Genomic DNA, 11,216 nt, shown 5'->3' on the forward strand with positions numbered 1-11,216 from the left:
AATGCCCATAGTCCCAAAATGATGATTCAGTTCAAACTGAGGGATGTCTTTATTGGTGTGACAAAGGACTCTGTCCTTGGCCCTGTCCTCTTTAGCATTTTTAAATCAGTGTCTTGGGTGAAGACATAAATTATGTGCTTATCAAAGTTAAAGATAGTGCAGATATGGGAGGGGAAAGTTAATACACTGGGTAAGAGAACCAGAATCAAAGAAAATCTTGACAGGTTGAATCTAACACGATTCAGTGTAAAAATGACCACAAAAGTATGGTTTTAACCTTAAAAATCAAGTATATAAATAATACAGAATGGGAGAGATCTAGCTACTAGCAATTCATTTGAAAAAGGCCTTGGAATGAGCTGACTGCAGTCTTGATATGAGCTAGCTATTTAATTTGACTGCAAAAATAAATAAATGAAGAAATAAATAAATAAATAGATGGACGGATAAATAAATAAAAAGGCTGATGTGATCTATGCCTGATTTAAGAGAATCAAATTTTGAAACAAGGGAGAAAATGGTTTCACTGTCCTTGGTCCTAAAATATGGTATTGCATTTTCAGAGTGATATTGACAACTAGAATAATTGCATTGAAAAATGATCAACAGGGCAGGTAGGTGGCCCAATAGATAGAGATCCAGCCCTGGAGACAAGAGGTTCTGGGTTCAAACTGGTTTTGGACACTTCCTAGCTGTGTGACCCTGGGCAAGTCACTAAAACCCAATTGTCTAGCCTTTACCTCTCTTCTACCTTTGAACTAATGCTCAGTATGAATTATATGACAGAATGAAAGGGTTTTTTTTTAAAGAAAGAAAAAAATGAACAAATCATAAAAAATCAGTTTTGATGCCCAAACTAAAAAACATCCTGTCATAAGAAATGATTGAAGGAAGTGAAATCAGAAAGATAAATGAGGTGACTGAGAGGAGGCCATGATAGTTCTCTTCAAAAAAGTGAAAGACTTTTTTAGGAAACCAGGGATACCAAGAGACAAATGAAACTGGTCCTGCCCTTAAGAAGCTTACAGTCAGTTGAGAAAGACATCTATATATAGATAAATAGATATAGATAATAGTCTTTTATGAATTATTGTTATTCTGCTTGCTTCCAGAGAGGAGAATTAGATTGAAGAATGGCAGGGTTGGAAGGAAGGTGTGAGGTCATTTAGGTCAATCCATACCTGGACAAAATCTGCACTAATAATAATAATAATGATAATAATAATAATAATAATTACAGCTGGCATTTACTTAGAGCTCTACAGTTTTCAGAGCACTTTACCAACGTTATCTCCTTTGATCTTCACATAAATCCTAGGAGGGAAGTGCTATTATGATCCCCACTTTGTTGATGAGGAAACTGAGGCAGGAGGTTGAATGACTTGTTCAGGGTCACAGAGGTAATGTGTAGGAGGCTAAATTTTAACTTAGGTCTTTTTTATTCCAAATTCAGTGTTCTGTCCTCTGGGCCACCTACCTGCCTTTAGCTTTAAACAGGTTTTTTTTTTTTTAATTTGGCATTAGAATTGGTCTTTTATGATTTGGCCACTTTTTCTTTCTTTTTTTAAAAATGCTTTTATTCTGGCATATAATTCATATTGAGTATTAGTTCAAATGCAGAAGAGAGGTAAAGGCTAGGCAATTGGGTTTTAGTGACTTGCCCAGGGTCACACAGCCAGGAAATTTCCAAAACCAGTTTGAACCCAGAACCTCCTATCTCCAGGCCTGAATCTCTATCCACTGGGCCACCTAGCTGCCCCTTTGGTCACTTTTCAATGCAATTATTCTAGTTGTCAATATCCCTCTTAAAATGCAATGCCATATTTTAGGACCAAGGACAGTGAAACCATCTTCTCCCTTGTTCCACCATTTGATTCTCTTAAATCAGCCTGAGATCACATTAGCTTTTTTTTTTTTTGCAGTTAAATTAAATTGCTGGCTCATATTGAGACTGCAGACAGATCCAAATAAGCACCCAGCCTCTACCTGAACCCCTCTAGTGAAAGGGAGCCTCCTTTCTCTTGGCCCAGGCCATCCCACTTTGGGGCAACTTTGGTAGGAAGGTTTTCCTAACATCAAACTAAAATGTGCTTTTAGCACCTTCCACCATCAGTCCTGTTCTTGCCCTTTGGGGTCAAGTAGGAAAAGTCTAATTTCTTCCTCAGCTCTTTAGGGATTATTAGTGAGTAGATTGGAAGACAAGTTTTGAACCAATATGGAGAACAATTCAAAGTAAAACATCTCCAAAAACTAAAGGGACTCTTGTAAGGTAGTGAGTTCCCTGTTATTGGTGATATCCTGGCAATTTACAGGCTGAATGCTCATTGATCAGGCACATTATAGAAGGGAGTCCTACCTAGGGTAGGAGAACTCCATGGACTCTAACGTTCCTTCTAGCCCTAATGGGATAGATTAAATGAGAAGAGACAAGGATGAACCAAAGACAAACAGAGATTTCCTTTGCAGAGTTTGTGCAGAGTCCTAGGCAGAAGCTGTTAGCCCTAACCCTGGATCTGGCCCTAATCTGCTGTGAGACAGTAGAAGAGTTACTTTTCCTCAAATTCTGCATCGTTCAAATGAGGATAATTATATTGGCCGGCTTCCAGGTATGTAGTATAGTCTAAATTAATTAATGATTTAACAAGGTGTTTGGTCATAACTCCTCTGAGGTATTGAATCTCCCCCCCCCCCACTGAAGTATTTCTGCACAGCTTTCAAGCCTGACGTTGTCAAATTCCAGAAATGTAAAAAAAGATCTCAACTATTCTTCCCTACCCCATCCCACCCCCCAGACTAGGAGAAGAAACTTAGTTTAAAATCAAATTTACCTTAACAAACAACTCCTATTTAATGCTTATTGTTTTAAGTCCCCAATAAATGTCACCATCTCCCAGAACCTTCCCTGATCTCCCCCTGGGTAAGAGCAACCTTTGCTCTAAGATTTCACATTATACTTTATATTCTACACCTTATTCATTCATCAATCAATCAATCAACATTTATTAAGGGCCTACTTTGTGCCAGGCAATCCAGATACAAAGACAAAAATGAATAATCACCGACCCAGGGCAGTAATGTGTGTGTGCTCTATAACACAATCATAATATTGTATAGACCATGTCTTTGTTCTATCCCCTTACTAGACTAGAAGCTCTATGAAGACAGGGATTTCATCTTTCCAGCCGCTCTTTCACTCTCCTCTCTGAAAACAGTAGGCACTTAAAGATGTTTACTGATTTGAAGCTTGCTCCAGTTTCTCTCTTATGAACTAAAAGATTTTTACATCAGAAAAAAAAGAAATGAAGAAGAGCAGAAAGAAGGGAGGAAGGAAGGAAGACAGAGAGGGAAGGAGGAAGGAAAAGAAGGAGAGAGAAAGGGAAGGAAGGAGGAAAGGAAGGAAAAGAAAAAAGGGAGAGAAGAAAGAAAAGAAGGAAGGAAAGAAGAAAGGAAGTAGAGAAGTCAGTGAGGGAAGGAAGAAGAAAAAGAGAAAGTGAAGGAAAGAAGAAAGAAGGGAGGAAGGATAGAAGACAGAAAGGAGAAAAAAGGTAAATGGAGGGAAGAAAGGGAGGGAGGAATGAAAGAAGGAAGAAAGGGAAGAAAGAAGAGAGGAAAAGAAGGAAGGCAGGGAGGGAAGGAGAAAGGAAGAGAGAGAGAAGGAGGAAGGAAAGAAGGGGAGAAATGGAGGGAGGGAGCGATGGAAGGAAAGAAGAGAAAGATACTAGGATTCTTAAGGCCAGCCCTTTATTGAGAAGGCTATTAAATAATCACACAGCAAGAACCATTCAGTGGAGAAACATTCCCCCAGGGCTTTAAATTGAAGCAAGTAAATGATTTCAGGCTCTCCACTACCCCATCCTCCCAGTGCCAAATGATTACAGACGTGCCCTCACAGGAACACATATTACAATTATGGGTGAGCCAATAAGGCAACTTATCTCTCTATGGCCATCTGTCACTGCCACCTGTTTAAACCCTTTGTTTCCAGGAATACAATTAGTTTCTCCTCTTCCTTATTCACATCCTGCTCTAGGGAGATAACTGGGTTCTGCCATCCCTGACAAAGGTGAGCTTTAGATGTCCTGCTAGCTGGATCCTTCTGAAGAGATACATGCACCAGGCCAGAGAATCTTTCTTACTGATTGCCAAGATCAGTATCCCTTGACCTAAAAGATCTAAGATGTCTGAGGGAATGTCACATCCTAACACCCAAGAAATAGGAGCAATTCCAGAGCAATGCTACCCTGTGACTCCCCTGTTCTTTTCTGCCTCATTATTTCCATACTAACCTGCCTCAGTCTAGTCCGTCCAGCCAATGACTTCACTTCTTTTATTTTTTAATTTAAAAAAATCAGTCTATTAATATCTTTTGATTTTACAAGGCGGTGATTTCTGGAAATACCTCCTGTGCATGTCCCCACTCCCCAGTGATAACCATGCTCTGGAGCAAAGAAAAACCCTCCCAAACCTGATCCACTGAGCCCAGGCCTGACTTTCACAGCATTCTTCTCTGTTCCCTTTGTCCAGAGGAGAGAGATAAATGTCATTATCCATCCTCTGGAATGCCCTTCTTTTAGATCCCCTCCCCCAAATTCCCTGCTTCAGTGACGCTTTGCCCAGCCTTACACACCTGAAGGGATGCCTTCTGAAAGAGACTATTCAGAAGGTGACTAAATAAATCCTTCAAAACAATAGGCCACCACAGAGGGTAAGAAGAAAGGACAGCACTGAAACCCGGGTGCCAGCAAGCTCTCAGCAGGCCCGGCTTTTCTGATTCATTATCGGATGTATCTTATCTATGTGGCCAATGTCCTGGGGAGAGACTATGAGTTCCCAGAATTCTCTTTTAACCCTGGTGTTGACAGATGCTCAATAAATGGTCATGAATATCTATAACCCTTGAAGCAGGCTGCTAAGGTCCATCATGATGTAGTGGAAATGAAAAATAATAAACATTCATGACAGCTAGTGCTGTTTTATTATCCCCATTTGACAGATTAGGAAACTGAGGCAGATAAAACTTAAGTGACTTGCTCAAGGTCACACAGCTAATTCCTACTTTGAGCTTCCTGGGTTTTGTGGCAGGGCTTTGAAAATCAGAATGGGCTGTAGGAATGGAAAGTTGATACTATAAATTACGATGATCCCTCTGGACAGGACCAGCTCAGTCTTTCTACTGTAGAGTAGGATGTACTCACAGGATCATAAGAACCAGAGATTGCTCCTTGTAAGGGACATTCAAGGTGACTTTTGGAGTCCTTTGACCAGTCCTTTCAAATATTAACAGCTCACACATTCATGCCACTTCTAAATTTGCTCCAGATTTTAGGGATGGTATTTTATTCAAGCTGTGAGGTAGGTTCTCTGGGTTTAATCATCACTCCCATTCTACAGATGAGAAACTAAGGCTCTGAGAGGGCTCTAAACCCAAGGAACACATGGCTAACAAGGCACTGAAACATGATTTGAACTCGCATCTTCTTGACTCCATTCAGTACCTCTCCGTGGATGGAATGCAGGGGCCCATGAACTTGGATGGGAAAAACCAAACCTCCATCTTTAAGCTCACTAACCTCCAACTGGAATGGGACGGTTCCCTCAGTTGCTTAGAGAATTGCCCTGTACCAGCTGTCAAATAAACCAAACTCTAGTAGAGGATGGAGGGGGCGCCTCGAATGGCCCCATCTGTTTTTCAAGGGCCACCAGGGCAATATTTGTGTCTCTGTGTGCTTGCCCTTAAATGCCCACCTGTGCAGGGATGTCTCATCTCTGGCCAAACAAAAATCTTGAGAGGCTCCAACCTAGAATCACTTTGTCCCAGCTCGAACCCCAGCCTGGAGAGGAGTCTGTGAGCCCAAGGGGTCCCCAGCACAGAAAAGGGCAAGAATCCCTTCTACATAAGCCAAGCTCATTCCCTGTCTTTGTTCTCATAGTAGCCCTGTGTGCTAAGCAGAACTGTCATGGATGACGACGTTTCCCTCGCCACAGCACTGCAAGGTGGGTATTAAAGTGGCAGAGGTGGTAGGATGCCCATTTGACAGATGAGGAAGGTGAGGGCCAGCCAAGTGAAATGACTAGACCCAATTACAGACAGCCAGTCTTCATAGTGAGTCACAGAGTTGGACCTGGAACCCAGGTCCCCTGACACTTTGTCCAAGGCTCCAAAGACCTACCAGTGTGTGAAGGACAGACAGGGCTGCCCATGGAGGCAGAGGCAGGAGTCAACTGGAGGGAAGGTGGAAGGAGCTGCCCCCTTTGGAACAATACTTAATGTTTTAGTCAACAAGAGGAGCCTCTGTTGACTCTAGTGGGGTTTTTTCTGAAGGGGTAGGGAGGGGGGACCCATATTTCATCCTCCCACCTGCTGCTAATCTTCCAGCAAAACCAGTCAGGCTGGTTGTTGTGGGCGTCATTAGAGAGCCCACACACCTCTGAACAACAGACACTTGTTGCCTGAAGAAGGGGTTCAAATGGGCCAGGAGTTGGGAGCAGGGATGGCAGAGCTGACATGAGGGGAGCGCCAGGGCTGGGGTTCAAGCTAGGCTGAAATGATTCTGTGTCAGAGCCCCTGAAGATTTTTGTTTGACCAGAGAGGAGACATCCCTGCACAGGTGGGCATTTAAGGGCAAGCACATAGAGACACAAATATTGCCCTGGCTGCCCTTGAAGAACAGATGGGGCCATTCAAGGTCTCCCCCCATTCTCTACTGGAGATTGGTCTATTTGACAGCTGGTACAGGACCAGGCCAGTGGGTGTGGGCTGCTGACATTTAAACTTTTTCACTTCTTTTTTTGTCTATATCTGAATCCACTGCTGTAGGGAAGTTCCAATTAGGAAATGCCCTTTACCAACATAGATCAAATACTATTTACAGACTTTAAGAAATATCTAGGGCATTGAAGAGTTAAATGACTGGCCCAGGGTCATAGAGCCAGTATTTTTCAGAGAGAAGACTTGAAGATACTTGAAAGTATCTTCCTGATACTTTCCAATATGCATACTTCTTCTCTTGCTCATGGAACCAGAATTTAAAGTGACTATGTAGTTCCAAGGGAGTCCTTCCTGGAAAAAGAGGAAAGTCTATATATTCCTCAATCTCTTCTAAGATGGACAGCTAGCAAGTTTGACTCCCATGTAATACTGAGAAAGCAAAATGGTTCTACCATCCAGGGCTTCCTTGGTGAGGCTATGAGGCAGATGAACAGGCTGGTGGGGTCTGCAGATGGGCCAGACCTCCATGACCCAAGCATTAGAACTGGAAGGGACCTTGGAGGCCATCTAGTCCAACCCCTTCATTTGGTAGATGAGGAAACTCAGGCCCAGGGACATGAAATGACTTATGCAAGGTCACAGAGGTAGTTAGCTCCAGAATCCCTCATTCTCTGGAGTCATACTTTTTCTCCTATACTAACATTGCCCAACCTTCTCATTATTCAGATAGAAAGCCCAAGGTCTGGAGAGGTTAAACAACTTTCCCAAAGTAACACAAATATTCAGTAGCAGAACAGGATTTGAATCAAGATTTTTTTCAAATCCAACCCACCTTCCTCTAGAACCTGCTGCTAGATTCATAGAATGTTACTCAGACTGTCAGAGCTGAAACTGAAAAAAAAATCAGTTAATCCATCCCTTTCATTTTACATTTGAGGAAACTGAGGCACAGAGCAGTTACATGATTAGCTGAGATTTATACAGAGAGTAAATGACAGAACTGGGACCAGATCAGGCCAGATCACCTGATTTCTGGGTCAATACTTTTCCCCCTACACCCCAGTGCTTCTTCAATGCAGGGTCTGGGAACTTTTTAAAAAATGTTTCGATAACTATATTTTAATATAATTGGTTTCCTCTTGTAATATGATCTGATTTACTCCATGCATTTAGCAACATTCTGCTGAGAAGGGATTCACAGAGACTGTCAAAGGGGTCCATAACACACAAAAGGTGAAGAATTCTTGCCCTAATAACTTGGGAATGGCCTCTTGGAGACAAAGAGTCTCCTACACCAAAGACATTAACCAGAGACGACCAGGACCCATCATCCTAGGAACTTGCTATGATTCTTGGCTTTGGAGCAGAATTACAAAGTGTCTCATCAAAGGGACTGATTGCTTTCTCTGGTCTATGTAGAAAGGCAGTTATTGTTCTGAGATGAGGAGGCTAAAGAATGTGGAAGGCACAGAAGGTTGGGAATCGGCCACTGAACCCTGCCTAAACTTTCCCTATCTGTCTTGGGGAAGTTTGGAATTGCCTTGAAAACCGCCTTGACCCACTGCTTTTACTCTCCATCCTGTGGACACATCCGAATGGTAGTCAGCTCACATTTTGCATATATTATCTCAGCAATTGTCAGGATGCCTTTATGGACAGCTAATTGTTCTTATTTTAGACTTGAGGAAATTAAAGCTGGAAAAGATTCAGTGATGATCTTAGGTGACACAATTAGTCGTTGAGTGGTGCAGAGGACACATAAGATCTGGTCTTCCAACTCCTACTCTAGAATTTGGGGATGGATCGACTCTAAAAGCTCTTTCCCTTCTCCCCTCATTAGACCTCCTATTTCTGTAGCTTTAAGGTTTGTAAAACACATAACCCTGTGGCATTTTGCCCATTTGTTTATCGCTTCTTCTCATCTTGCTCTCTGTGTGCCCTGGAAATTCCTTGAGGGCAAGGACTCTTATCTTTTGCTTTGTCTATACCATCTCTGCAGCCCCTATATTGGGGGTTGGCATTGGGGCTAAGCTTGCAGGAAGCACTCTCTAACTCACTGAGCCTGGTCTTCTCTCTGGAGGTGTCCACAGGGGACTGAATAAATGAAGCTTATTAAATCACTGTGACGGGATAAGAATATGAATTTCTCAGCAATAAGAAATTACCTTCAAATAACCCAGCTAGGCACAGAGAAGATTAGAAATATTTTTCATCCTTAGATTATGGGAAACAGCATGGGAAAAGTTCTTCTTTTAAAGCTGGAGAATTCGGATCTTGGTTTGAGTATTTATTAGCCAGTTGGCTGACCTTGGGTAAATCCTGTCATCTCTCAACCTGTTTTGCTCATCTATAAACTGGGTAAAATAATATCTGTAGAAACCACCCTGTAAGGTTGTGAGGTTCCTGTATGATGATGTCTTTTCATTGCTTTACAGACCTCAAATCTCTCTATATGATGTGGCTCAGCAGATAGAGGGAGTTGAGAAGACTTGGGTTCAAATCCTGTCTCTGACATACAGTAGCTATTTGATTTGGGTCAATCACTTGCCCTCTCAATGTTCCAAGCAATTTTCTAAGACTTTAAGTTTCAGAAGAATTACTGGTCTGAATTGGTGAAGTAGGCTTCCATACCAAGAGAGGAAATCACAAGTCAATGCCCTTCCCCCTCTCCCCCCAACAATGTGCACTATATGATTTTTAAATATTATTATTTAGTATTCTGGGATCTAAAGACAGATTCCATGTATCATTAATGCCTGGATTAAAAAAATCTTTTCTTCTGACTTGGAATTAATACTGTGTATTGGTTCCAAGGCAGAAGAACAGTAAGGGGTAGGCAATGAGGATTAAGTGACTTGCCCAGGGTCACATAGTTAGGAAGAGGCAGATTTGAACCCAGGATCTCCAATCTCTAGGCTTGGCTCTCAATTCACTGAGTCACCTAACTGCCCTAATGTCTGGTTATTTTTAATGGAAAGCAATCAAAGCAGAGTTACTGACCCCCTTTCCATTCTGAAAAGCTCAACAACTTCACCCAGAACCTGGGTAAATCCGAAAAAAAAAAAGAATCCTCCTTTGTGGAATACTCTCTCACCAGCCTGTTTTGCACCAACCGTCTAAGCAGGAGCAAACCCTCCATACCCAGGCACAAATGGAAAACAAAAAAACCAAACCATTCTATACCCCTAAATGGTCTCCCCTGCCTGGTCTGAGCTTTGAGATAAAACTGTGGTGGAATCACCTCTCGTCTACATCTCCTCTAGCTGGGGTTGGATCTAGGTGGTTCTGGTGCCCACTATGGGTACTCACTTCCCCCAAGATGCCCTGGCTGCACAGAGCCAAAGGCGTAGCCACAGAACTAGTCCTGGTTACCAGTGACCCCTGCCAAACCTGATCTCACTTTCCAAGAACAGAGAAATGAATATGCTGCCTACCTCCAGAAAATGACCTGTCCAAGCGAACCCATGGCAAGGGGATGAGTTCAGGCAGGCAGCACGCAAAGTCAGCTCCGGCTTCAGCGTGGCCTCTTCCCAGTCACTGACGCATGAGCCTGGCTGACAGCACCCTTAAATAGTTTCACCCAAACAAGGAGTGATGACTACAGGTGGGAAAAACTCAGGTATGAGGAAACCACAGACGAGTGCAGAGTTCCCTGCAGGCAGTGAGGACCTGGGTAAGGAATGGCAGCCTTGGTGACTTTGGGACAGCAGAAACCCCAGGGAAGAGATGCCAAATGCCCAGGTCAGGCATCTCACAAGGCTATTTGGGGGCAAGTGTCTGGGTCTCTAAGGGAAAATGGGGAGAAGATCCAAATTATTAGGACACACAAGCATCCCAAAGCCCCAATGTTAAGAGCATATGCTCAAGCCAAACCAATAGTTTTATCTCCTCATCTAGACTATAATGCCTTACAGGAGGATCTGGGTTTCATTTGTTGCACACAGACAGTACTCAATCAGCTCTGCTTTCACAACTGCTAGCAAGGATGGGGCTTGAATTCAGGTCTGTTTACTCCAAATCGAACGTTCTTTCAAAAAAATTGAAAGTAGAGGCTAAGAGGCAGCTAGGTAGAACAGAGGATGGAGAATCAGACCTAGAGGCAAAAGGACTTGGGTTCAAATGTGGCCTTAGATACTTCCTATTTGTGTGGCCTTAAGCAAACCACTTAACCCTGATTGCCTACCCATTGCTGCTCTTCTGTCTTAGAACTAATACTAAAAAAAGAAGATAAGGGTTAAGAAAAAGGGGGGAGTTGAAGGGGGGAGAGAGAAAGAGAGAGAAGGAATAAAGGAAGGAAGGAAGGAAGGAAGGAAGGAAGGAAGGAAGGAAGGAAGGAAGGAAGGAAGGAAGGAAGGAAGGAAGGGAGGGAGGGAGGGAGGGAGGGAGGGGGAAGAAAGGAAGGAAGGGAGGTAGAGGGAGGGAAGGAGGGAGGGGGAAGGGAGGTAGAGGGAGGGAAGGAGGGAGGGGGAAGGGAGGGAGGGAGGAAGGAAGGAAGGAAGGAAGGAAG

At 43.0% G+C, this 11,216-nt stretch overlaps 1 protein-coding gene across 3 annotated transcripts in view; it reads right to left on the reverse strand.

Moving 5' to 3' along the window:
* VTCN1 (V-set domain containing T cell activation inhibitor 1) overlaps window positions 1-10,237 on the reverse strand; it is a 102,783-nt gene extending 92,546 nt beyond the window's left edge. For all 3 annotated transcript variants that reach the window (XM_056819261.1, XM_007485268.3, XM_056819263.1), the window contains exon 1: window positions 10,144-10,237. The gene's annotated coding sequence lies outside the window, so the exon portion shown is untranslated. The remainder of the gene's footprint in view (window positions 1-10,143) is intronic.
* Window positions 10,238-11,216: the final 979 nt, after the last annotated feature.

This window comes from Monodelphis domestica, chromosome 2 (assembly GCF_027887165.1).
Source record: "Monodelphis domestica isolate mMonDom1 chromosome 2, mMonDom1.pri, whole genome shotgun sequence".
In the NCBI taxonomy this organism is placed as follows: Eukaryota; Metazoa; Chordata; class Mammalia; order Didelphimorphia; family Didelphidae; genus Monodelphis; species Monodelphis domestica.